Source organism: Rhinolophus ferrumequinum, chromosome X (assembly GCF_004115265.2).
Source record: "Rhinolophus ferrumequinum isolate MPI-CBG mRhiFer1 chromosome X, mRhiFer1_v1.p, whole genome shotgun sequence".
NCBI lineage: Eukaryota > Metazoa > Chordata > Mammalia > Chiroptera > Rhinolophidae > Rhinolophus > Rhinolophus ferrumequinum.
In genome coordinates, this window is record NC_046284.1 from 32,730,119 (window position 1) to 32,757,987 (window position 27,869).

Genomic DNA, 27,869 nt, shown 5'->3' on the forward strand with positions numbered 1-27,869 from the left:
GGAAGGGAGAAGTGTGGAGACAGGGATATGTAGGCACAGGATGAAGACCTAGCCCAGTGCTCCAAGCTAACTGCATCCCACAACTACCACAGCTGAGGGAGAGGGAAAAACTTGGACTGCTAGGGCTCCGTTTATGGCCTACAGGGCTGAGGACACAGCATATAACACAGCTGAACACAGCGCTCATGGGAGAGACGTCGGAGTAAAGACTGAATGAAGAAGGCTGAAAACAGTGGTTTAAGCCCTCGCTGCCAAGCAGAGAATGGAAGCCTTAGGCACTGAGATTAGCTACCCCCTCCTTACGTTCCCAAAGCTTGCACCGCCCCCACCAAACCAGTGCTAGAAGCAGACACTAGCAGTGTCAGATCAAAACAACAGAATATTTGCAGTTCTGTGAACTGTGGTCCGCAGACACAGATTCACAGCCCAACTAGTTCCAGCAAAAGGGAGGGAGCTGTGGAAGGAGGACTGGCTGTGGCCAGGGTTGCCGACATTACTCTGGACCACCTCTCACAAAACACCTCACTACTGTCCCTACCTATCTGGGTGGATTCCTGCAGGAGTAAACAGAACTGCTGAAACACACATAATCTGAATCTGGTGCAGGAAGAGCTTTGGAACTTCAAAAGCTCTCCGCATCCCCACACGGACACGGCTCCATATGACCCAGGTGAACTGTTCACAAAGGAAAAGCCCGACTTCCAGGGAATCCCCCCATTGTGTGAGAAGCTGGAACACTGCAGAGAAAACATAACAGATTAGTGTGAGAGAGAAAAAAAGGCTGCAGTAGGAGAGAAAATAAAACATTCTAAAAACACGTACTGGGAAAAAAAAAAAGACATCTCCCTATCAACCTGTTGCAGAACCCACTCATGTAGATGTCTAGGAAGAGAAATAATAAATCAGTAATTGCCATGAATAACCAAGGCAACAAGACAACTCAGATAAAAAATGAAAAGTCTCCAGAAAATGAACTTAAAGGTATGGAAATATGTGACTTAAATGACAGAGAATTCAAGACTGCAGTTCTGAAAAAACTCAACGAGATACAAGAAAACACAGACAGGCAGTTTAATGAACTCACAAACATAATCAAAGCACAACATGAATATTTTACCAAAGAGATTGAATTTTTTTTAAAAAATGAACCAAACAGAATTTCTGGAGATTAAGAATTCAATAGAACAAATGAAGAATGAAATAGCCAGCTTACATAGTAGAGTTGACCAGATGGAGGAAAGAATCAGTGACATCGAAGATGGAAGCCTGAAAATGGCACGAATTGAAGAAAAACGAGACTTGAGACTTAAAAGAAATGAAAAGACTCTACGAGAACTTTCTGACTCCATCACAAAGAGCAATATAAGAATAATGGGCATACCAGAAGGAGAAGAAAGACAGAAGGGAACGGAGAGTATATTCAGACAAACAGTAGAGGAGAACTTCCCCAACTTGTGGAAAGAACTGGATCCTCGAATCCAAGAAGCAAAAAGAACACCTAATTACCTCAATCCCAACAGACCTTCTCCAAGGCACATTATACTGAAGCTGTCAAAAATCAATGGTGAGGCTGACCAGCAGCTACAAATCAACGAAAAGCCCGAAAGGGGGAGTGGGAATGAACAAAGACACTCACACAAATGTTGATGATGCAATCGATCGGTCTCCAGTGATGCTGAAGCACCGGCTTTATTCACCTTCACTACTTATATACCCTAAGAGTATGTGCACAACTACTAGTCAGCAAACAGTGGAATGCATTACATCATTGAACGTAAATTTTTAACTTTAACATTGACACTACAAATCACTAAAAACTCCCCAAACCAATTATCCCATAACAGAGCCTATCAATTATCCTGATAGCCATCAGTGATCTGTTTCCGAGAAACTGGCCATTCTCACCACCTTCCTCAGCAACTTGTAAACATCCACCAGTTGCAGGCAAAGATAACAACTGAGCCAGTTTGCAAGGCTTCAGAATAACAAGAAATTATGGCTCCCCACATCTCCCCCTTTTTTATTTTATTGAAGCAAAATCCATATTACAGGAGATATAAGGTGACGGTGCCTGTCTTAGGCACCCCGGGACCGTCTCATCAATTAACCCGTCTTTGGAACTTGTATTTTTTAATACAAGCCCTGTCTTAGGTGTTGAAGGACCTCCCAGGATTTACCCGTCATTGGCTAACCCGTCCCAATACATACAAGGGGGAGAGAGAGACTTAAGGCTTTGTCTTAAGTTCAAGCTGATGGATGTCAGCTCGCAAGTCTAACATCCTGCTGATGAAACATTTAATGAAGATGGGGAGTAGGCACAGAACCAAACAGACACAGATGTCCAATATAAGAAAAATCACAACAGAATGGGTAATATGAGGCATAGATGGCATAGCATTTCTAAGAGCATCAATAAACTCAGAAGCAGCCTGGGCTGCATCAAATTTCAAGGGTTCAGCTTCTCTCATACTTTGAATTTCATCATGAAGCCGAAACATATCTAAAGACACATTAACATCATGCCAAATTTCTTGAAGATGTGAACGAACCCGACTCCAATCATATTGACTATTATTATATCTTTTAGGAGTAACACATATCCAATGATATTCAGAATGACATTTCAAATGAGATTTAACCTTTATGCTTTGAATGACATCTCCCATATACTGAACTCCTACAAAATGTACATTAATATTTCCAATCAAAAGTGTATATGGGGAAGGAACACAAGCAGATATATTAACAGACTTAACAACAGTGGTCCAATCTCTAGTCCCATCTTGTAAATCAGCCACCTGACTGTAGGGAGTGCCTGATTTACAAAACTTTTTAAATGTTGTTTTATGTGTCCATTAGAAGGCAATCCTAGGGCGTGAGTATCATTGACATAAACTGGAATCTCAGGACCTTCCCATACAGCAGGGTGGAGGATTGGTGGATCAGGTACATAGGCCCAATACGTCTGGTTTTCTTCTGCATTGCTTAGGGTCATCAATGTCATCAGCAGGTAGAGGGTCCACATGTCGCATCAATCGTTCTGGCAGCCACCGAGGGCCTTCTGCATCCTGTGGAAAAACACAAACATGCCCTCGGCCCCATATGAGGACTGGATCTGGGCCTTGCCAAGAGCCTGTAAGTGGGTCTTTCCATTTGACCAAAGCCTGAGGGGCAGCAGACGGATGCCAAAAGCGCTCTGCAGCACTCTTACCATGGGCATCCAAGGTCAAAAAATTTTGAATAAAGAGAGAATGAGACAGGTAATTATGGGGCGTCAGGGGATATAACTCCCCCTTTTTTATTTTTTGTAAATTGACTTTTAATGTGCCATGAGTGCGTTCAACAATCCTTTGCCCCTGGGGATTGTAAGGAATGCCAGTAACATGATTGATAGAGAATTGCTGGCAAAATAAAGAGAATTTTTTGCTGAATGGCTTTCTCAACCTTAGAGAGAGCCTTTCGTGCAGGCTCAGTAAGAGACCTGGGGGAGGTCGGATCAGAATCTCCTTTTAAAATTTCAAACAGTGGTTTAAGATCTCCAGTAGTTAATCCCAAAGAAGGGCGCAGCCAATTAATATCTCCCAACAACTTTTGAAAATCATTAAGAGATTTAAGATGATCTTTTTTAAGCTCTATTTTTTGTGGAGTGAAATACTGAGCAAACAACTGAAATCCCAAGTAAGAATAAGGCTCACTTCTCTGTATCTTTTTCGGGTGCAATAATAAGACCTGAGGCCAGAAGGTTCTCTTTCATATTCACAAAGCAAGCTAACAACACCCCTTTCTTCTTACAGGCCAACAAAATGTCATCTATATAATGAATGATGTAAACAGAAGGAAACTGTTTTCTGGTGTTATCAATTGCTTTACTAACAAACTTCTGACACAAGTTGGGGCTATTTGTCATGTCTTGGGGAAAGACTCGCCACTGATATCTTTTTATAGGCTAGTTTTATTTACTTTTTTAAAATCTTGTAACAATCTCTATTTCTCCGATTTTTTCTTAATTACAAAAATGGGCGAATTTTAAGGTGAAGTAGATTTAATTATATGGCCTTTATCAAGCTGTTTTTGTACTAAAAGGTTAACAAGGAGGCCGGGAATCAAACTCAGGCCTCCTGTATGGCAGGCAAGAATTTTACTACTGAGCCACCAATGCTTTACTCGACAAAGCATCTAAAATTGTCATTGTAAAAGAGGCAATGGGACCGTACTGTGTGCAAGCTTCTTTGATTTTTTTATTTGTTTTTATTGAAAAGGCCTCCATTCTCTAAACACATTTTTTTGTCTGGTCAAGCCTTTCAAAGACAGGATATACTCTGAATTGTTTTAAAGACTCCCCCTGCTTGTGAGCCTCTTTGCAAGCCAATTGAAGAGGGGAGCGCACAACAGAATCTGATCCTGGTTTAACTTAACTTGGCGGGGGGGTCTTTACCCCGAGGATCCCACTGATTTCTTAAAGAAATCTGGGGACCCAGAGGATAATTTTCTTTACTCACAGCAACTTTAAACTCTACTAATTGTCTCTGAATCATCTTTATCTGTTCTGTAAGTGTCACTATAGGATTTGCAAGCCGTCTGCTTTTATGAGCTGCAGCCACCACTAAATCTTTCTGATCTTGAGGGTCTAAATCTTCCCAGTGTTTATCTGGAGGTTTCTGACTAACAGGCTCTTTATTATGCTTAGCAAGTCCCTCTGCATATCTGACTTCTTCCCCCTCCTCTTTTTTCTCCGGAGAGGCGGCAGATGGAAGAGTTTTCTCAGCATAATCAGCCTCCTCCCTTTCTCCCAGCTCTTCCAGTGAAGCGGCAAACGGAAGGGTTTCTTCATTCCCTGCCTGTTTTACTCTTTCCAACTTACAGCCTTCCCTTTTAAGATCTAAGCAATCTCTAATTAAAGTCCACAATCCAAATGTTTCTACAGGGACCCGCTGAGGTCCTTGGACACTATAATAGCCTTGTAATTGTTTTTCAACCTTTTTCCAAGTCTCCAAGCTGACGGTACCTTTATCTGGAAACCATGGGCAAACTTTTTTTACAAATTCTAAAAATTTATCTAGTTGTTCTTTGCTCACCCTGCTGCCACGGGCGGCAAGAACTTTTTTGAGGCCTCTAACATACAGGTCCTTGCTGCTGGCAAGACCCATTTTTTTTAACGGTCCTAGCTGATAGCGAGACCTACTTCTTTTCAAACGGTCCTTGCTGATAGCGTGACCTATTTCTCTTTTTCCAACTCGGCCCTTCTTTCACACAAATAATTCAATCAGATGCCCGTCTGGCCGTGCCCCTTATGGGACCAAATCTGTTGTGGCTAAGGCGTGACGGTACAATTCCCCGACCAGGCAGAACCGAAGTTCTGATCGCCGTTATGCCATATGACAGAACCGGAACCTCAGATTAGGGCCCAAACAAGCTCCGTAACACGAAGTCGTGGAGCTATCACTCACTCACACACTCATTCAACCGAAGGGATAGTGCCCTACTCACCGTACCATCAGCGCTCTTTAACCGACCTGGGCCCAAGCTGTACGGTGTTCCTCACTGAATCCCCCGTTTTCGAGCCCCACGTTGGGCGCCAAATGAGGCTGACCAGCAGCTACAAATCAACGAAAAGCCCGAAAGGGGGAGTGGGAATGAACAAAGACACTCACACAAATGTTGATGATGCAATCGATCGGTCTCCAGTGATGCTGAAGCACCGGCTTTATTCACCTTCACTACTTATATACCCTAAGAGTATGTGCACAACTACTAGTCAGCAAACAGTGGAATGCATTACATCATTGAACGTAAATTTTTAACTTTAACATTGACACTACAAATCACTAAAAACTCCCCAAACCAATTATCCCATAACAGAGCCTATCAATTATCCTGATAGCCATCAGTGATCTGTTTCCGAGAAACTGGCCATTCTCACCACCTTCCTCAGGAACTTGTAAACATCCACCAGTTGCAGGCAAAGATAACAACTGAGCCAGTTTGCAAGGCTTCAGAATAACAAGAAATTATGGCTCCCCACACAATAGCAAAGAAAGAGTCCTCAAGGCAGCCAGGGAAAAGAAGACAATAACCTACAAAGGAAAGCCCATTAGAATATCATCATTTCTCAGAAGAAACTCTACAAGCCAGGAGGAGGTGGAACCAAATATTCAGACTATTGAAAAAGAGAAATTATGAGCCAAGAATAATATATCCAGCAAAAATATCCTTTAGATATGAAGGAGGAATAAAGACCTTTCCAGACATATGGAAGCTGAGGGAATTTTTGGATACACGACCTGCACTACAAGAAATACTAAAGGCGGCTATGTGACCACCATCACCAGGGACAACTCCGGCAATCAAAAGATAAAAAGGGGGAGAGTAAAACCCTGAACTGGAACATGGGAATGGAAAAAGTAAGCACGTTGAAGAAAATGGAGTACTCTAAATGTCAAAGTTTCTTTTATAAAAATTAATTGTAACCACTAAAAAAAAAAAGAAATACAGAACTGAAATATATACTGTAATAAAAAAAAAAGAAACAGAGGGAAAAATCATAGAATACCACCACAGAGAAATAACAGACAACAACAAAAAGGCAAAGAAACAATGGAGACACAGACGTACCACAGAATTAAAGATACAATCATAGGAAATCCTCACATAGCAATAATCACCCCGAATGTAAATGGACTGAACTCACCAACAGAAAGGCACAGAGTAGCAGATTGGATCAAAAACCTAAACCCAACCATATGCTGTCTCCAACAGACATATCTCAGCTACAAAGACAAATATAGACTCAAAGTGAAAGGGTGGAAATTGACACTCCAAGCAAATGGTAGCTAGAGAAAATCAAACGTGGACATACTGATATCAGATGAAACAAACTTCAGGGTGAAAAAGGTAACAAGAGACAAAGATGGACATTTCATAATGGTAAAGGGGACTGCAAAACAAGAAGACAAAACAGTCATTAACATGTATTCCCTTGATCATGGAACACTGAAATACACAAAACAACTACTAACAGAATGAAAGGGAGAAATTGACCAAAACACAATTATACAAGGGGACCTAAATACATCATTGACAGCTATGAATAGATCATCCAACAGAAAATAAATAAGGAAATAGCACCCCTAAATGACACATTAGATGAAATGGACATAATTGACATTTGTAGAACACTTCATCCAAAAACATCAGACTAAACCTTTTTTTTCTAGTGTACATGGGTCATTCGCAACGATAGACCATATTTAAAACTAGCCTCAGCAAATTCAGGAAGATTGAAATCATACCAAGCAAATTCTCTGATGAAAAGACTTTGAAATTGGATATAAACTGCAAAAAGAAGAAGAAGAAGAAGAAGAAGAAGAAGAAGAAGAAGAAGAAGAAGAAGAAGAAGAAGAAGAAGAAGAAGAAGAAGAAGAAGCAGCAAAAACCACAAATACGTGTAGATAAAACAACATGCATTTAAAGAATGACCTGGTCAAAGAAGAAATAAGAAGAGAGATCAAAAGATACATAGAAAAAAAATGAGACTGAAAATACATCCAACCAAAATTTTTGACACGTAGTGAAAGCAGTTTTAAGAGGCAAATTTATATCATCACAGGCCTATCTCAAGAAACAAGAATACTCCCAAATAAATTAGCTTATGTTACATCTTAATGAACTATAAAAAGAACAACAAATGAGAACCAAGGACAGCAGAAGAAAGGAACTAATAAAAATCAGAGCAGAACTAAATGAAATAGAGAACAAAAAGACAATAGAAAAAATTAATGTGACAAACAGCTGGTTCTTTGAAAAAATTAACAAAATTGACAAACCCTTGGCTAGACTCACTAAGGTAAAAAGAGAGAAGACACTAATAAACAAAATTAGAAATGAAATAGGGGAAGTTATCATGGATGTCACAGAAATACAAGGGATCATCCAAGAAAACTATGAAGAATTATACTCCACTAACTTCAATAAACTAGAAGAAATGGACAAGTTCTTAGAAACATGTAGCCTTCTCGGCTGAACAATGAAAAATTGGAAAATCTAAACAGACCAATTACCAGTAACGAAATTGAATCAGTCATCTAAAATCTTCCAAAAAGGAAAAGTCCGGGACCAGATGGCTTCACTAGTGAATTCTACCAAACCTTCAAAGAGGATCTAACACCGGTCCTACTCAAACTCTTCAAAAAATTGAAGAAGAGACAGTACTCCCTAACTTATTTTATGAGGTCAATATTACCCTGATATCAAAACCTGGTAGGATAACACAAAAAAAGAAAACTACACACCAATATCTCTGATGAATACAAAGGCAAAAATCCTAAACAAAATACTAGCAAATCGAATGCAGCAATACATTAAAAGATTATTCATCATTACCAAGTGGGGTTTGTCCTAGGGGCACAAGGACGGTTCAACATAGGCAAATCCATTAATGTGATACATCACATAAACAAAATAAAGGACATAAATCATATGATTTTATCAATTGATGCAGAGAAAGCATTTGACTAGACACAACATCCATTTATGATTAAAACACTTAATAAAATAGGTATAGAAGGAAAATACCTTAACATAGTAAAGGCCATATATGACTAGCCCTCAGCTAATCTCATAATTAATGGTGAAAAACTGAAGCCCTTTGCTCTACATTCAGGAACACGACAGGGCTGTCCCCTAGCACCTCTGCTTTTCAACATAGTGTTGGAAGTCCTTGCCAGAGCAATCAGGCAACAGAAAGAAATAAAAGGCATCCAAATCAGGAATGAAGAAGTTAAATTGTCACTCTTTGCAGATGACATGATGCTATATATAGAAAACCCTAAAGATTCCACCAAAAAGCTATTAGAAACAATCAACGAATATCGTAAATTTGCCGGCTACAAAATCAATGTACAAAATTCCATTGCCTACCTATATACTAACAAAGTAATCTCAGAAAAAGAAATAAGAAAAACAATTATTTTTGCAATTGCAGCAAAAAGAATGAAATACCTAGGAATAAACTTAACCAAGGATGTGAAGGACCTATATGCTGAAAACTATAAGACATTTTAGAAAGAAATTGAAGAAGACACAAAGAAATGGAAAGACATTCCATGCTCATAGATTGGAAGAATCAACATAGTTAAAATGGCCATATTACCCAAAGCAATATACAGATTTAATGCAATCCCCATCAAAATCCCAATGGCATTTTTTAAAGAAACAGAACTAAAAATCATCAGATTTGTTTGGAACTACAAAAGACCCCGAATAGCCAAAGCAATCTTAAGCAAAAAGAACAATACTGGAGGTATCATACTACCTGACTCTAACTTGTGCTGAAGAACAACAATAATCAAACCAACATGCTATTAGCAGAAAAACAGATACTTAAACCAATGGAATAGAATTGAGAAACCAGAAATAAAACCACATAAATATGGATAGATAATTTTTGACAAATAAGCAAAAAATATACAATAGAGAAAAGACAGCCTCTTCAATAAGTGGTTCTGGCAGAATTGGAAAGCCACGTTGAAAAGAATGAAACTTGACTGCTATCTGTCACCATGTACCAAAATTAATTCAAAATGGATCAAAAATTTACGCATAAGACCTGAAACAATAAACTCCATAGAAGAAAACATACATACTAAACCCGTGGATCTTGTTTTCAAAGAGCATTTTATGAATTTGACTCCAAAGGCAAGTGAAGCAAAAGCTAAAACAAATGAATGCCACTATATCAAACTTAAACATTTCTGCACAGCAAAAAAACCATCGACAAAATAAAGAGGCAACTTACTGAATGGGAGAAGATTTTTGCAAACATTGCCTCTGTTAAGGGGCTAATATCTAAAATGTACAAGGAACCCATGCAACTCAACAACAGAAAAACAAACAACCCAATTGAAAAATGGGCAGAGGACCTGAAGAGACATTTCTCTAAAGAGGACATACAGATGGCCAATAGACATATGAAAAGGTGCTCAACATCACTAATCATCAGAGAAATGCAAATAACAACCAAATTGAGATATCACCTCACCCCAGTCAGAATGGCTATCATCAACAAGACAAAGAGTAACAAGTGTTAGAGAGGTTGTGGAGAAAAAGGAACCCTCATACACTGTTGATGGGAATGCAGATTGGTGCAGCCACTATGGAAAGCAGTGTGGAGATTTCCTCAAAAAATTAAGAACAGAATAACCACATGACCCAACAATCCCTGTCCTGGGTATGGACCAAAAATATCTGAAAATATCCATCAAGATATATGTGCTTCGATGTTCATTGCAGCTTTATTTACAGTGGCCAAGACATGGAAACAACCAAAGTGTTTTGTTTTTTTTTTAATTTATTTTTAATTTATTGGGGTGACAATTGTTAGTATAATTACATAGATTTCAGGTGTGCAATTCTGTATCACATCATCCATAAGTCACACTGTGTGTTCACCACCCAGAGTCAGCTCCCCTTCCATCACCATACATTTGATCCCACTCACCCTCATCCCCCCCCCAACCCCCTTACTCTCTGGTAACCACCAAATTACGTTCCCCAGATTAATTTTCAAACCCCGTGGCCATCCTGTGGTCACCGACTGCCCTCCAATCCCCTCACCCTCCCCCCCACCCCCCACCCCTCCCGCCCATCTAGCAACCCTCAGTTTTTCCTCATTGTCTCCCAAACTGTTTCTGATTAGTTCATTCACTTACTCTTTTCTTTAGAATCCGCAAATAAGTGAGATCATATGGTACTTATCTTTCTCTGTCTGACTTATTTCACTTAACATAATGTTCTCTAGATCCATCCATGTTGTTGCAAATGGTAAGATTTCTTTCTTCTTTATGGCTGCATAATACTCCATTGTATAAATGTACCACAGTTTCTTAATCCAGTCATCTACCGATGGGCATTTTGGTTGTTTCCATGTCTTAGCTATTGTGTATAGTGCTGCAATAAACATAGGAGTGCATAAAGATTTTTGAATTGAAGTTCTGGATTTCTCCGGATAGATACCTAGGAGTGGAATTACTGGATAATAAGGTAGTTCCATTTTCAGATTTTTGAGATACCTCCATACTGTTTTCCATAGCGGCTGCACCAGTCTGCAATCCCACCAACAGTGCACAAGCGTTCCCTTTTCTCCACATCCACGCCAGCACTTGTTGTTTGTTGATTTATTGATGATAGCCATTCTGACTGGGGTGAGGTGGTATCTCATTGTGGTTTTTATTTGCATTTCTCTGATGGTTAGTGAGGTTGAGCATTTCTTCATATGTCTGTTTGCCATCTGTATGTCCTTTTCAGAAAAATGTCTCTTCAAGTCCTCTGCCCATTTTTTAATTGGATCGTTTGTTTTTTTGGAGTTGGGTTGAGTAAGTTTTCCATAGATTTGTGATATTAATCCCTTATCAGATATATCATTGGCAAATATCTTTTCCCATTCAGTAGGATCCCTTCTTGTTTTATTGATGGTTGCCTTTGCTGTGAAAAAACATTTTAGTTTGATATAATCCCACATGTTTATTTTTTCTCTTAGTTCCCTCGAGCGAGGGTGTATATCAGTAAAAATCTTACTCCGGGTAATGTCTGAGAAGTTTCTTCCTATATTTTCTTCTAGGTATTTTATGGTTTCAGACCTTACATTTAAGTCTTTAAGCCATTTTGAATTTATTTTTGTATATGGTGTAAGGAGGTGGTCCAACTTCATTTTTTTGCATGTGTCTGTCCAGGTTTCCCAGCAGCATTTATTGAATAGACTGTCATTACTCCATCGTACATTCTTGCTTCCATTGTCGTAGATTAAATGGCCATATAGGCGTGGATTTATTTCTGGACTCTCTATTCTGTTCCATTGATCTATGTGTCTGTTTTTATGCCAGTACCATGCTGTTTTGATTACTGTAGCCTTGTAGTATAATTTGAAGTCAGGTATTGTTATACCTCCCACTTTGTTCTTATTTCTCAAGATTGCTTAGGCTATACGGGGTCTTTTCTGGTCCCAGATAAATTTTAGGATTATATGTTCTATTTCTGTGAAAAACGACGTTGGCAGTTTGATAGGAATTGCATTGAATATGTATATTGCCTTAGGCAGTATGGACATTTTAACTATATTAATTCTTCCTATCCATGAACATGATATGTGTTTCCATCTATTTATATCTTCCTTTATTCCTTTCTTCAGTGTCTTATAATTTTCTGAGTATAGATCTTTTACTTCTTTGGTTAAATTTATTCCCAGGTATTTTATAGTCTTTGGAGCGATTGTAAATGGGATTGTTTTTTTTTTTTAATTTCTCCTTCTGATGTTTTATTATTGGTATATACAAATGCAACTGATTTCTGAATATTAATTTTGTATCCTGCCACTTTACTAAATTCATCTATCAGCTCTAATAGCTTCTTGGTGGAGTCTTTAGGGTTCTCTATATATAGTATCAAATCATCTGCATACAATGATAACTTTACTTCCTCCTTACCAATCTGGATGCCTTTTATTTCTTTTTTTTGTCTGATTGCTGTGGCAAGAACTTCCAGAACTATGTTGAATAGAAGCGGAGATAGTGGGCATCCTTGCCTTGTTCCTGATCTTAGGGGGAATGGTTTTAGGTTTTCCCCATTGAGTATGAAGTTAGCTGTGGGTTTGTCATATATGGCCTTTATTATGTTGAGATAAGATTCCTCTATTCCCACTTTCTTAAGGGTTTTTATCATAAATGGCTGTTGGATTTTATCAAATGCTTTTTCTGCATCTATTGATATGATCATGTGATTTTTATTTTTCATTTTGTTAATGTGGTGTATCACATTAATAGATTTGCGGATGTTGAACCACCCCTGCATACCAGGAATGAATCCCACTTGATCGTGGTGAATGATCTTTTTAATGTATTGCTGAATTCTGTTTGCTAATATTTTGTTGAGGATTTTTGCATCTATGTTCATTAAAGATATCGGCCTGTAGTTTTCTTTTTTTGTGGTGTCTTTGTCTGATTTTGGGATCAGGGTGATAGTGGCTTTGTAAAAAGTGTTTGGGAGTCTTCCCTCCTTCTGGATTTTTTGGAAGAGGTTGAGGAGAATTGGTGATAATTCTTTTTTGAACGCTTTGTAAAATTCACCTGTAAAGCCATCTGGTCCAGGGCTTTTGTTTGTTGGGAGAGTGTTGATTACTGATTCAATTTCCGTGGTGGTAATCAGTCTATTCAGGTTTTCTGTTTCTTCTTGAGTTAGCCTTGGAAGATTGTACGCCTCTAGAAAATTGTCCATTTCTTCCAAATTGTCAAATTTGTTGGCATATAGTTGTTCATAGTAACTTCTTAAAACTCTTTGTATTTCTGCAGTGTCCGTTGTCACTTCTCCTCTTTCATTTCTGATTTTATTAATTTGGGTCCTCTCTCTCTTTTTTTAATGAGTCTGGCTAAAGGTTTGTCGATTTTGTTTATCTTCTCTAAGAACCAACTCTTGGATTCATTGATCTTTTGTATTGTTTTTCTGGTTTCTATTTCATTTATTTCTGCTCTGATCTTTATTATCTCCTTCCTTGTGTTCCCTTTGGGCTTATTTTGCTGTTCTTTTCCCAAATCCCTTAAATGTGAAGATAAACTGTTGATTAGTGATGTTTCTTGTTTCTTTAGGTAGGCCTACAAAGCTATGAATTTCCCTCTTAGGACTGCTTTCGCGGCATCCCATAGATTTTGGGTCGTCGTGTTTTCATTTTCATTTATCTCGAGATATCTTTTGATTTCTTCCTTGATCTCCTGCTTCACCCATTCATTATTTAGTAATGTTATTCAGCCTCCATGAATTGGTGTGTCTTCCAGTTTTTTTCCTGTAGTTCATTTCTAATTTCATAGCATTGTGATCAGAGAAGACAATTGGTATGATTTCAATTTTCTTAAATTTATCAAGACTTGTTTTGTGGCCTAACATATGATCTATCTTGGAAAATGTTCCATGTGCGCTTGAGAAAAAGGTGTATTTTGGAGCATTGGGGTGAAATGTTCTGAAAATATCGATTAAATCCAAGTGGTCCAATGTATCATTTAAGGTTTTTGTTTCCATATTGATTTTCTGTCTGGAAGACCTGTCCCTTGTGGTCAGAGGTGTGTTGAAGTCCCCGACTATAATAGTGTTACTGTTGATCTCTGCCTTTATGTCAGTCAGTACCTGTTTTATATATTTAGGTGCTCCTATGTTGGGTGCATAGATGTTTACTAGGGTTATGTCCTCTTGTCGGATCGATCCCTTTATTATTATATACTGCCCATCTTTATCTTTTAGTATGTTCTTCATTTTACAGTCTATTTTGTCAGATAAAAGTATTGCAACTCCAGCTTTTTTCTCGTTTCCATTTGCATGAAATATCTTACTCCAACCCTTCACTTTCAGCCTGTGTGTGTCTTTTGTTCTGAGGTGAGTCTCATGTATACAGCATATACAAGGGTCTTGCTGTCTTATCCAGTCAGCCACCCTATGTCTTTTGATTGGAGCACTTAATCCATTTACATTTAAAGTGATTATTGATAGGTACATATAGATATTGCCATTTTTAAATTTGTAATTAGGTTGTTTTGATCTTTCTTCTATTTACAGAAGTCCTTTTAGTATTTCTTGCAATGCTGGCTTGGTGGTAATAAATTCCTTTAGCTTATTTTTTTCTGGAAAGCTCTTTATCTCTCCATCAACTTTAAATGATAGCCTTGCTGGATAAAGCAATCTAGGTTGTAGGCCTTTGTTTTCCATCACTTTAAGTATCTCCTGCCACTCCCTCCTGGCTTTCAATGTTTCTGTAGAAAAATCATTTGATAGTCTTATGGGAGTTCCCTTGTATGTAACCCTCCGTCTTTCTCTTGCTGCTTTTAGGATTCTCTCTTTGTCTTTAAGCTTTGCCATTTTAACTATAATGTGTCTTGGTGTGGACCTGTTTGGGTTAATCCTGGTTGGAACTCTCTGCACTTCCTGGACTTGTAGGTTGGTTTCCTTCATCAGGTTGGGGAAGTTTTCAGACATTATTACTTCAAATATGTTCTCAATCCCTTGCTTGCTCTCTTCACCTTCTGGTATTCCTATGATGCGCATGTTGTTGCGCTTGATGTTATCCCAGAGGTCTCTTAGGCCATCCTCATTGTTTTTTATTCTTTTTTCTTTCTGTTGTTCCGTTTGGGTGATCTCTGCTGCCTTGTCTTCTAAGTCGCTGATTCGATCCTCTGCTTCATCTAGCCTGCTGGTAATTCCTTCAAGTGAGTTCTTAATTTCGGTAATTGTGTTCTTTAGTTCCAACTGGTTTTTCGTTATGATTTCTACATCCTTCTTTATGTTTTCTCTAAGCTCGTTTGTTATGATTTCTACATCCTTCTTTATGTCTTCTCTAAGCTCCTTAAACATTCTTATCACCAGTGTTCTGAACTCTGTCTCTGAGAGGTTGGTTACGTCTGCTTCATTTGGTTCCAGTTGTGGAAGCTTCTTCTGTTCTTTTATTTGGGACGTGTATCTTTGTTTCCCCATTCTGGCTGACTGTGTTTATTTTGATATATTAGGTAGATCCCCTAGAGTTCTTAGTTCTTGCTAGGTTATCTTATGTAGTATGTGTCCTTTATATTTGACTCGCACCACGTCGTCCTCCTCTGCGTGTGCTCCAAAGGTGAGTCTTGTGTTGTGTACACTGTCCCGTTCAAGAAGATCTTTAATTGCTTCCCGCTAGTGAGCAGGTGGGGTCAACTCCTGGGCTGACCTGCCGTGAGACTTGGCTCTGCCCCCCGCAGGGCACTCTGCTGCGTGAGGGTTGACCACCCCAATGTGATTTGGCCTCTATGGGCTCCAGAGCCTGCCAAGAACCCGCTCTAGGTGTGTGACCTGCAGGTCAAACCCGGCTGCACTCCGATTTGGTCTGGAGTTGGCCCCTGGATATGCCGAGTCCCGTGCCACCCAAGCTGGGCCCCGGCAGGGAAGTCCCAGAACAAGGCAAATCACCAAGCACAGCAGCAACGACAACAGCAAAGAAAAAAAAAAAAAAAACAGCCGATAACCCCCGCTCCACACAGGCAAAGATATCAAAGATACAAGACAAAGCAAAACAAAACCAAGCAAAGCAAAACAAAGCAAAAGAAAAAGCAGCGACCGTCTCGGCCTGAGCCCACCAAGCAATGACCAGGTTGTCCTCTGCTGTACCAAAGAGCCCCCTGCTTATTGCGCAGGCAGAGCCGGTCACCTGGTGCTCAGAGAGACTTTGGGACTGCAGACTTAAAAGCGTGGGCCTGAGGGGTCTGGATGATAGTCTCCACAAAGTCAGTGCAGCTTCTGCCCTTGTCCGCACGTATGCACACCGAGAGTAGCACCACCAGCCCTTTGTCCAGAGCTCCAGAGTCCTAGGGCACTCCTTCAGTGTGTGTGTATGGGTGCGGGCGGGAGATTTCTGATCTGCTGACGGTGCCTCACAAGCTGGGCCCCGGCAGGGCAGTTTCAGAACAAAGCAAATCACCAAGCACAACAGCAACAACAACAACAAAGAAAAATATCAAATACGTTCACATGCAAAACCACCTGATAACCCCCACTCGACAGAGACAAAGATATCAAAGATATAAAGACAAAGCAAAACAAGACAAAACAAAGCAATAAAAAAAGCAGCGACAGTCTCGGCCTAAGCCCACCAAGCAATGTCCAGGTTGTTCTCTGCTGTACCAAGGAGCCCCCTGCTTATTGCACAGGCAGAGCCGGTCACCTGGTGCCCAGAGAGACTTTGGGACTGCAGACTTAAATGCGTGGGCCTGAGGGGTCTGGATGATAGTTTTTACAATGTCAGTGCAGTTTCTGCCCTTGCCTGCACAAATGCACACTGAGAGTGGCACCACCAGATACGTGACCAAAACTCTTGAGTCTTAAGGCACCTCTTCAGTGTGTGTGTGTGAGTGCGGGCGGGAGATTTCTGATCTGCTGAAAGCCCAGAGCTGCGCCTGCCTCACTGCTGATCTCCGGGTGTGTCTCGGCAGCTGCACCCACCCCACCCTAGGCAAGCCAGGAAGGGTGGGGGCTGGGGATGGAGGGGTCTTCACTCTCCCAGCCCAGCCGTGCGTCGCCCTCTTCCCGCAGGCCAGAAAAGGTGGTGGCTGGGGGTGGAGGCATCTCTTCTCTCCTAGCGCAGCCAAAATCACGCACACTACCCAGTCTGCCTGGGTCAGGGCTGCCTGTCAGGCATCCCAAAGCCTGAGCCTCAGATACCACTCCTCGGTTCAGGGGCCGGTTTAAGTCTCTGGAAGGGCGGAGTAAGATTGGAAGAGCGGGGGCGGGGGAGGGGCCTAGGTATGGAGACTGCGCCCCCCGTCCGCCGCAGGGCGCGCCGCCTTCCCGGCGGGAGAAATCAGCCGTGGGACGCAGGGAAAGAGCCCACCCCCGGTCTCTGTGCTCTCCGCTCCCGTGCGTGCCTGGCACAGCAGGGCTCCACCGTGGTTTCCAGTCCCAGTCTCTGGAAGGGCGGGGTAGGATTGGAAGAGCAGGGCTGGGGGGGGCAGGTATGGAGACTGTGCCCCCCGTCCGCCGCAGGGCTCGCCGCCTTCCCGGCGGGAGAAATCAGCCGTGGGACGCAGGGAAAGAGCCCACCCCCGGTCTCTGCGCTCTCCGCTCCGCCTGGGATCCCGTGTGTGCCTGGAAGAGCGGGGCGGGGGAGGGGCCCAGGTATGGAGTCTGTGGTCCTTGTTCACAGTAGGGCGCCCTGGCCGGTTTCCCGGTGGGAGAAATCAGCCGTGGGACACAGGGAAAGAGCCCACCTCCTGGTCCCCGTGCTCTCCGCTCCGCCTGGGATCCCGTGCGTGCCCGGCTCAGCGGTTTTCGGTTTTCGCCCCCGCCAGCTGAGGCTCCGTTGGGGGCTGGGCTCTCCCGCCGCTGCTGGCCGGGCGCTGTCACGCCGCTCCTCTTTTTCCTTTCCTTGATCGCCCAATTAGCGTACCTTCAAGAATTTCTTAGCTTCAAGTAATGCACGAATCTCCCCACTATTCTGTGTGGTGAGCGAAAATTTCTTTGATGGGTTATAGGTCCCGTTTGCAACAAGATCCGGAGGAGAACTCAGAAAGTGCGCCCTGCTGCCGCCATTCCTATGACGTCACCTCCCAAAGTGTTTTTTGATGGATAACTGGATAAAGAAGATATGGCACATACACACAATGGAATATTATTCTGCCATAAGAAAAGATGAAATTTAAAAAACAAAGAAAAGATGAAATAGTTCCATTTGCAACAACATGATGTATCTTGAGATATTAGGCTAAGCGAAATTAGTCAGACTGAAAAAAATTAAGAACCATATGATTTCACTGATATGTGGGATACAAAACTGAAAGCAACAAACGAACAAGATAAAAAAATAAAGAAACAAAAACTTATCAACATAGACAACAGTTTGTTTTTTTTTAATTTATTGGGGTGACAATTGTTAGTAAAATTACATAGATTTCAGGTGTACAACTCTGTATTACATCATCTATAAATCCCATTGTGTGTTCACCACCCGGAGTCAGTTCTCCTTCCATCACCATATATCGGATCCCCCTTACCCTCATCTCCCACCCCCCACCCTCTTTACCCTCTAGTAATCAATAAACTATTGTCTGTGTATATGAGTTTTTGTTTCTTATTTGTTTGTCTTGTTCTTTTGTTGTTTTTGATTTATATACCACTTATCAGTGAAATCATATGGTTCTCTGCTTTTTCTGTCTGACTTATTTCGCTTAGCATTATACTCTCAAGATCCATCCATGTTGTCACAAATGTTTTTATATCATCTTTTCTTATCGCAGAATAGTATTCCAATGTGTATATATACCACAAATTCTTCATCCATTCATCTATCAAAGGACATTTTGGTTGTTTCCATGTCTTGCCCACCGTAAACACAGCTGCAATGAACATTGGAGCACACGTGTCTTTATATATAAATGTTTTCAGATTTTTTGGGTAGATACCCATAGAGAGGGATTGCTGGGTCCATATGGTAATTCTATTAGTAATTTTTTGAGGAACCTCCACATTGCCTTCCATAGCAGCTGCATCAGTCTGCATTCCAACCAACAGTTATGAGGGTTCCTTCTTCTTCACAGCCTCTCCAACGCTTGTTCTATTTGTCTTGTTGATGATAGCCATTCTGACTGGGGTGAGGTGATATCTCATTGTGGTTTTTATTTGTATTTCTCTGATGATTAGTGATGTTGAGCATTTTTTCATATGTCTATTTGCCATTTGTATATCCTCTTTGGAGTATTGTCTCTTCAGGTCGTCTGCCCATTTTTATATTGGGTTGTTTGTTTTATTCTTGTTGAGTTTCATGAGTTCCTTGTGTATTTTGGATATTAGCCCCTTATCAGAGGCACTCTTTGCAAAAATCTTCTCCCATTCAGTTAGTTGCCTCTTTATTTTGTCGATGGTTTCTTTTGCTGTGCAGCTTTTAAGTTTCATATAATCCCATTCGTTTATCTTAGCTTTTACTTCCATTGCCTTTGGAGTCAAATTCATAAAATGCTCTTTGAACCCAAGGTCCATAAGTTTAGTACCTATGTTTTCTTCTATGCAGTTTATTTTGTCAGGTCTTATGCTTAAGTCTTTGATCCATTTTGAATTAATTTTGCTACATGGTTACAGATAGCAGTCCAGTTTCATTCTTTTGCACGTGGCTATCCAATTTTCCCAGCACCATTTATTGAAGAGGCTGTCTTTTCTCCATTGTATGTTTTTAGATTCTTTGTCAAAAATTATCTGTCCATATTTATGTGGTTTTATTTCTGGGTTCTGAATTATATTCCATTGGTCTATGTGTGTGTTTTTCTGCCAATACCATGCTGTTTTGATTATTGTAGGGCTGTAGTAAAGCTTAAGTCATGGAGTGTGATACTTCCAGTATTGTTCTTTTTTCTTTAGATTGCTTTGGCTATTCGGGGTCTTTGATGGTTCCAAACAAATCTGGTGATTTTTTGTTCTATTTCTTTAAAAAGTGTCATTGGGATTTTGATGGGTTATATGGCCATTTTAACTATGTTGATTCTTCCAATCCATGAGCATGGAATGTCTTTCCATTTCTATGTGTCTTCTGCAATTTGTTAAAAAATGTCTTATAGTTTTCAGCATATAGGTCCTTCACATCCTTGGTTAAGTTTATTCCTGTGTATTTTATTCTTTTTGCTGCAATTGCTAAAGGAATTCTTTTTTGTATTTCTTTTTCTGAGATTTCATTGTTAATATAAAGGAATGCAACTGACTTTTGTACGTTGATTTTGTAGCCGGCAACTTTACTGTATTCGTTGATTGTTTCTAATAGCTTTTTGGTGGAGTCTTTAGGGTTTTCTATATATAGCATCATGTCATCTGCAAAGAGTGACAATTTAACTTCTTCATTCCCGATTTGGATGCCTTTTATTTCTTCCTCTTGCCTGATTGCTCTGGCAAGGACTTCCAACACTATGTTGAAAAGCAGAGGTGATAGGGGACAGTCCTGTTGTGTTCTTGAACTTAGAGCAAAGGGTTTCAGTTTTTCACCATTAATTATGAGATTAGCTGAGGGCTTGTCATATATGGACTTTATTATGTTAAGTACTTTCCTTCTATGCCTACTTTATTAAGTGTTTTAATCATAAATGGATGTTGTATCTTGTCAAATGCTTTTTCTGCATCAATTGATAAAATCATATGATTTATGCCCTTTATTTTGTTTATGTGATGTATCACATTGATGGAATTGCGGATGTTGAACGATCCTTGTGCCCTGGGGATGAACCCCACTTTGTCATGATGAATGACCTTTTTAATGCATTCTTGTATTCAATTTGCCAGAATTTTGTTTAGGATTTTTGCTTCTGTATGCATCAGAGACATTGGTCTGTAGCTTTCTTTTTTTGTGTTGTCCTTACCAGGTTTTGGTACCAGGGTAATATTGACCTCATAAAATGAGCTAGGGAGTACAGTCTCTTCTTCAATTTTTGGAAGAGTTTGAGCAGGATTGGTATTAGATCCTCCTTGAAGGTTTGGTAGAATTCACTATGGAAGCCATCTGGTGCCGGACTTTTGCTTTTGGGAAAGTTTTGGATGACTGATTCAATTTCATTACTGGTGATCGGTCTGTTTAGATTTGCCAGTTCTTCATGGTTCAGCCTTGGAAGGCTATATGTTTCTAAGAAACTTGTCCATTTCTTCTAGGTTATTGAATTTGGTGGCATATAGTCCTTCATAGTATTCTTAGATGATCCTTTGTATTTATGTGTTGTCCTTGATAACTTCCCCTTTTTCATTTCTTATTTTGTTAATTAGTGTCTTCTCTCGTTTTATCTTAGTGAGTCTAGCCAAGGGTTTGTCAATTTTGTTAATCTTTTCAAAGAACCAGCTCTTTGTCACATTAATTTTTTCTATTGTCTTTTTGTTCTCTATTTCATTTAGTTCTGCTCTGATTTTTGTTATTTTCTTTCTTCTGCTGACGTTGAGTTTCACTTGTTCTTCTTCGTCTAGTTCTTTAAGGTGTAACATGAGGTTATTTATTTGGAATTTTTCTTGTTTCTTAAGATAGGCCAGTAATGATATAAATTTCCCTCTTAAAACTGCTTTCACTGCATCCCAAAAATTTTGACAGGATGTATTCTCATTGTCATTTTTTTCGATGTATCTTTTGATCTCTCCTCTAATTTCTTCTTTGACCCAGTCGTTCTTTGAAAGTATGTTGTTTAATCTCCATGTATTTGCATTTTTTCCTGCTTTCTTTTTGCATTTGATATTCAATTTCAAAGCCTTGTGATCAGAGAATATGCTTGGTATGATTTGAATCTTCTTAAATTTGCTGAGGCTGATTTTATGTACCAATACATGGTCTATCCTTGAGAATGTCCCATGTACACTAGAAAAGAATGTATAGTCATGTTTTAGGATTAACTGCTCTATAAATGTCAATTATGTCCATTTAATGTAATGTGTCATTTAGGGCTGCTATTTCCTTATTTATTTTCTGTTTGGATGGTCTATCCATAGCTGTCAGTGATGTTTTGAGGTCCCCTAGTATAATTGTGCTTTGGTCAATTTCTCCCTTTAGTTCTGTTAGTAGTTGCTTGGTATATTTTGGTGCTCCCTGATCGGGGGCATAAATATTGATCACTGTTATGTCTTCCTGTTGTATAGTCCCCTTTACCATTATGAAATGTCCATCTTTGTCTCTTGTTATCTTTTTCACCCTGAAGTCTGTTTCATCTGATATCATTATGGCTACACCTGATTTTCTCTGGGTACCATTTGCTTGGAGTGTCAATTTCCACCCTTTCACTTTGAGTCTATGCTTGTCCTTGTAGCTGAGATGTGTCTCTTGGAGACAGCGTATGGTTGTGTTTAGTTTTTTGATCCAATCTGCTACTCTGTGCCTTTCTATTAGTGAGTTCAGTCCATTTACATTTAACATGATTATTAATATGTGAGGGTTTCCTGTAATTTTTTCTTTAGTTTTCTGGTAAGGCTGTGTCTCCATTGTTTCTTTGCCTTTTTGTTGTTGTCTATTATTTCTGTGTGGTGGTATTCTATGATGTTTCCCTCTGTTTCTTTTTTATTATAGTGTATATTTCAGTTCTGGATTTTTTTTTTTTGTGGTTACTTTTAAGTTTATGTAAAAGAAAGTTTGACATTCAGAGTATTCTATTTTCTGCAGCACACTTCCTGTCTCCTTTCCCATATTCTGGTTCAGACGTTTACTCTCCACATTTTTATGTTTAGGTTGCACAAATTGTCCCTGTTGATGGTGGTCAAATCGCCTCCTTTAGTATTTCTTTTAGTGCAGGTCGTGTATTAGAAAATTCCCTCAGCTTCAGTACGTCTGGAAAGGTCTTTATTCCTTCTTCATAGCTAAAGGATATCTTTCCTGGATATATTATTCTTGGCTCATAATTTCTCTCTTTCAATAGTTTGAATATTTGGTTCCACTCCCTCCTGGCTTGTAGAGTTTCTGCTGAATAATCTGATGATAATCTAATTGGCTTTCCTTTGTCGGTTACTGTCTTCTTTTTCTTGTCTACCTTGAGGATTCTTTCTTTGTTGTTGATTTTAGACAGCTTTAATACAATGTGCCTTGGAGAAGGCCTGTTGGGATTGAGGTAATTAGGTGTTCTATTTGCTTCTTGGAGTCGAGGATCCAGTTCTGTCCACATGTTTGCAAAATACTCATCGACCATTTGTTTGAATATATTCTCTGTGCCCTTCTCTCTTTCTTTTCTTTCTGATAGGCCCATTATTCTTATATTGCTCTTTCTGATGAAGTCATAAAGTTCTTGTAGAGTTCTTTCATTTCTTTTAAGTCTCAAGTCTCTTTCTTCTTCCATTGTGTAATTTCCAGGTCTCTATCTTCGATGTCCCTGATTGTTTCCTCCATCTGGTCAACTCTAGTACCTAAGCTGGCTATTTCATTCTTAATTTCTTCTATTGAGTTCTTAATCTCCAGAAATTCTATTTCGTTCTCTTTTAAAATTTCAATCTCTTTCGTAAAATGCTCATGTTTCTCTTCGATTGTGTTTCTGTGTTCATTAAACTGCCTTTCGGTGTTTTCTTGCATCTCGTTGAGTTTTTTCAGAACTGCAATCTTGAATTCTCTGTCATTTAAGTCATATATTTCCATATCTTTAAGTTCCTTTTCTGGAGACTTTTCACTTTCTTTCTGAGCTGTCTTGTTGCCTTGGTTATTCATGGCAATTACTGATTTATTATTTCTCTTCCTAGACATCTACATGAGTGGGTTCTGCAACAGGTTGATAGGAAGAGGTCTTTCTTTTGTTTTCTAGTACTTGTTGGTAGAATGTTTTATTTTCTCTCCGACTGCAGCCTGTTTTTCTCTCTCACACGGTAGTGCTATGTTTTCTCTGCACTATTTCAGCTTCTTACACAATGGGGGGATTCCCTGGGAGACGAGCTTCTCCTCTGTTAATAGTTCGCCTGGTTCACAGGGCGCAGTGTCCGTGTGCGTATGCGGGGAGCTTTTGAAGTTCCAAAGCTCTTCCTGCACCAAATTCAGAGCCTGTATGTTTCAGCAGTTCTGTTTACTCCTGCAGGGATCTGTCCAGATAGTTGAGGCCAGGGACGGGGTGAGTTGTGAGAGGTGGCCCAGAATAATGGCGGCAACCACCACCACATCCGGTCCTGCTTCCACAGCTCCCTCTTCCTTGCCGGAACCAGTTGGGCTGCGAATCTATGTCTGTGGTCCACAGTACTCAGAACAGCATATATTCTGTTCTTTTGATCTGACACTGCCACTGTTCCTCTTCTAGCACCGGGCAGGTGGGGGCGGGGCGAGCTCTGGTAGGGTAGGAATGGGGCGGCCAGTCTCAGTGCCTAAGCCTTCCATTCTCTGCTTGGCAGTGAGTGCTCAACCACCATTTTCAGCCCTCTTCCCTCAGTCTTTTCTCCAAGGTCTCTGCCAGTAGTGTTGGGTTCAGCCATGTTATATGCTGCCCCCTCAGCCTTTGTGGGCCATAAGCAGAGCTCTACCAGTCTGAGTTCTTCCCTCTCCCGCAGCTGCGGTAGTTCCGGGGTGCAGCGAGCTCGGAGCGCTGAGCCAGGTCTGCGTTCTGCGCCCGCATGTCTCCGTCTCTGAACTTCTCCCTTCCCTCCTCCCCCACTCGCATGATTCACCCACCTTTAGGTGAATTCAGTAGTGGGCCTCTTCATCTCACTTGTCCACCGTGCAGCGAGTCCTTTGTGGAGTCATTGTTGTTCGATGAGTTGTACATTCCAGGGGAGCTTTACAGAATCTCACCTCACACCACCATTTTGATGATGTCCTCCAACAATAGTTTATTGATTACCAGAAAATAAGGGGAGAGGAGGGTGGTAGATGAGATTAAATGGTGTCAAATATATGGTGACGAAAGGAGAACTGACTCTGTGTGGTGAACATGCAATGTATATATAGATGATGTATTACAGAATTGTATATCTGAAACCTATGTAACTTTACTTACAATTGTCACCCCAATAAACTTTAATTTAAAAAAGAGAAAGAAAAAGATATTTCATGCAAATGGAAATGAGTGAAAAGCTGGGGAAGCAATACATATATCAGACAAAACTTTAAAATGAAGACTATAATAAAAGATACAGAAGGCCATTACATAATAAAGGGATCAATCCAACAAGGGGACATAACACTAGTAAACATCTATGCCCCCAAGATAGGAACACCTAAAGATATAAAACAAATATTTACAAACATAATGGGCAAGATCAAGAGAAACAGAATTACAATAGGGGACTTCACCACTTCACTGACACCAATGGAAAGATTTTTCAAACAGTAAATCAACATGGAAATAGAGGCCTTAAATAACACATTGGATCGTATGGCTTTAATTGATATATTTAGAGCATTTCACCCCAAAGAAGCAGAATATACATTCTTGTCAAGTGCTCATGGAACATTTTCCATGATAGACCACATGTTAGGCCACAGAACAAGACTCAATAAATTGAGAAGGTTGAAATCATATCAAGCATCTTCTCCGACCAGTGCTATGAAACTAGAAATCAATTACAAGAAAAAATACTGAAAAACACACAAACACATGGAGAATGAATAACATGCTCTTAAATAATGAATGGTTCAACAATGAGATGAAGGAAAAAATCAAAAGATACCCTTGATACAAACAAAAATGAAAACCAAATGACCCAAAATCTATGGGACACAGCGAAAGCATTCCTAAAAGGGAAATTCATAGCAATGTAAGCCTACCTAAATAAACATGAAAAATCTTCACATCTACAATCTATCTTTACACCTAAGGAAACTGGAAAAAGAACAGCAAAATAAGCCCAAAGTGAAATCAAGGAAGAAAATAATAAACATTTGAGCAGAAATAATTGAAATAGATACCAAAACAAAACAAAAGATCAATGAAACCAAGAGATGCTTTTTTTGAAAAGATAAACCAAATTGACAAACCTTTGACCAGACTCAAGAAAAAAATAGAGAGGACCAAAAAAAAAAAAAAAAAATCAGAAATAAAAGAGGAGAAGTGACAACAGACACCACAGAAATACAAACAAGTTTAAGAAAATACTACAAGCACCTACATGACAACAAATTAGACAATCTGAGAGAAATAGATAAATCCCCAGAAGGACACAGTCTTTCAAGGCTGAATCAAGAAGAAACAATAAATCTGAACAGACTGATTACTACCAGCAAAATTGAATCAGTAATCAACAAGCTCCAAACAAAACAAAAGTCCTGGACCAGATGACTTCACAGGCATACAAAAAAGAATTAACACCTATTCTCCTCAAACTATTCCAAAAAATCCAGAAGGAGGGAAGGCACCCAAGCTCAGTTTGCAAGGCCACCATTACTCTGTTCCCAAAACCATGCAAAGACATTACAAAAAATGAAAACTTCAGGCCGATATCCCTAATGAACATAGATGCAAAAGTCTTCAACAAAATATTAGCAAACCTAATTCAGCAATGCATTAAAAAGATCACACACCACGATCAAGTGGAATTCATTCCTGGTATGCAAAGTTGGTTCAATATGCATAAATCAATTAATGAATACACCACATAAACGAAATGAAAAATAAAAATTATATGATCATATCAATAGATGCAGAAAAAGCATTTGACAAAAGCCAGCATCCATTTATGATAGAAACTCTCAGCAGTGTGGGAATAGAGGGAACATACCTCAACATAAAAAAGGCCACATATGACAAAACCACAGAGACCAGGATGCCCACTATCACCACTTTTATTCAACATAGAACTGAAAGTTCTAGCCACAGCAATCAGACAAGAAAAATAAATAAAAGACATCCAAATTAGAAAGAAAGAAGTAAAAGTGTCATTATTTGCAATGACATGATACCATATACAGAGAACCCTGAGATTCCGTGAAAAAAAAACTACTAGAACTGATAAATGAATTTAGTAAAGTAGCAGGATACGAAATTAATATTCTGAAATTGGTTGCAGTTTTATACAACAATAGTGAACTATCAGAAAGAGAAATAAAGAAAACAATCCCATTTACAATTATATCAAAGATGTAAAATACTTAGGAATAAATTTTTGAATTAAATTTATTGGGGTGACGATGGTTAGTAAAATTACATATGTTTCAAGTGTGAACTTCTGTACAACTTCATCTATATATCATATTGTGTGATCAGCACCCGGAGGCAGTTCTCCTTCCATCACCATATATCTGGCCCCTATACCCTCTTCGACCATCTCCCCTTCCCCCTTAACTCAGGTAACCACTAAACTGTGTCTGTGTCTATGAGTTTTTGTTGCTTTATTTGTCTTTTTCCTTTGTTGCTTTCAGTTTTTTATCTCACATATGAGTGAAATCATATGGTTCTCGACTTTTTCTGTCTGGCTAATTTTACTTAGCATAATAATCTCAAGATCCATCCATGTTGTCACAAATGGCACTATTTCATCTTTTCTTATGGCAGCATAGTATTCCATTGTATATACATACCACAGCTTCTTTATCCAATCATCTGTCACAGACACTTTGGTTGTTTCCATGTCTTGGCCACTGTGAATAATGCTGCAATGAACATCGGAGCACATATATCTTTATGGATAAATATTTTCAGATTTTTTTGGGGTAGATACTCAAGAGAAGGATTGCTGGCTCATATGGTAATTCTATTCTTATTTTTTTGAGGAAACTCCATACTGTTTTCCATTGCAGATGTACCAATTTACATTCCCACCAACAGTGTATGAAGGTTCCTTTTACTCCACAGCCTCTCCAACACTTATTATTTCTCTTGTTGATAATAGCCATTCTAACAGGTGTGAGTTGATATCTCATTATGGTTTTGATTTCCATTTCCCTAATAGCTAGTGAAGTTGAGAGGTTTTTTTAA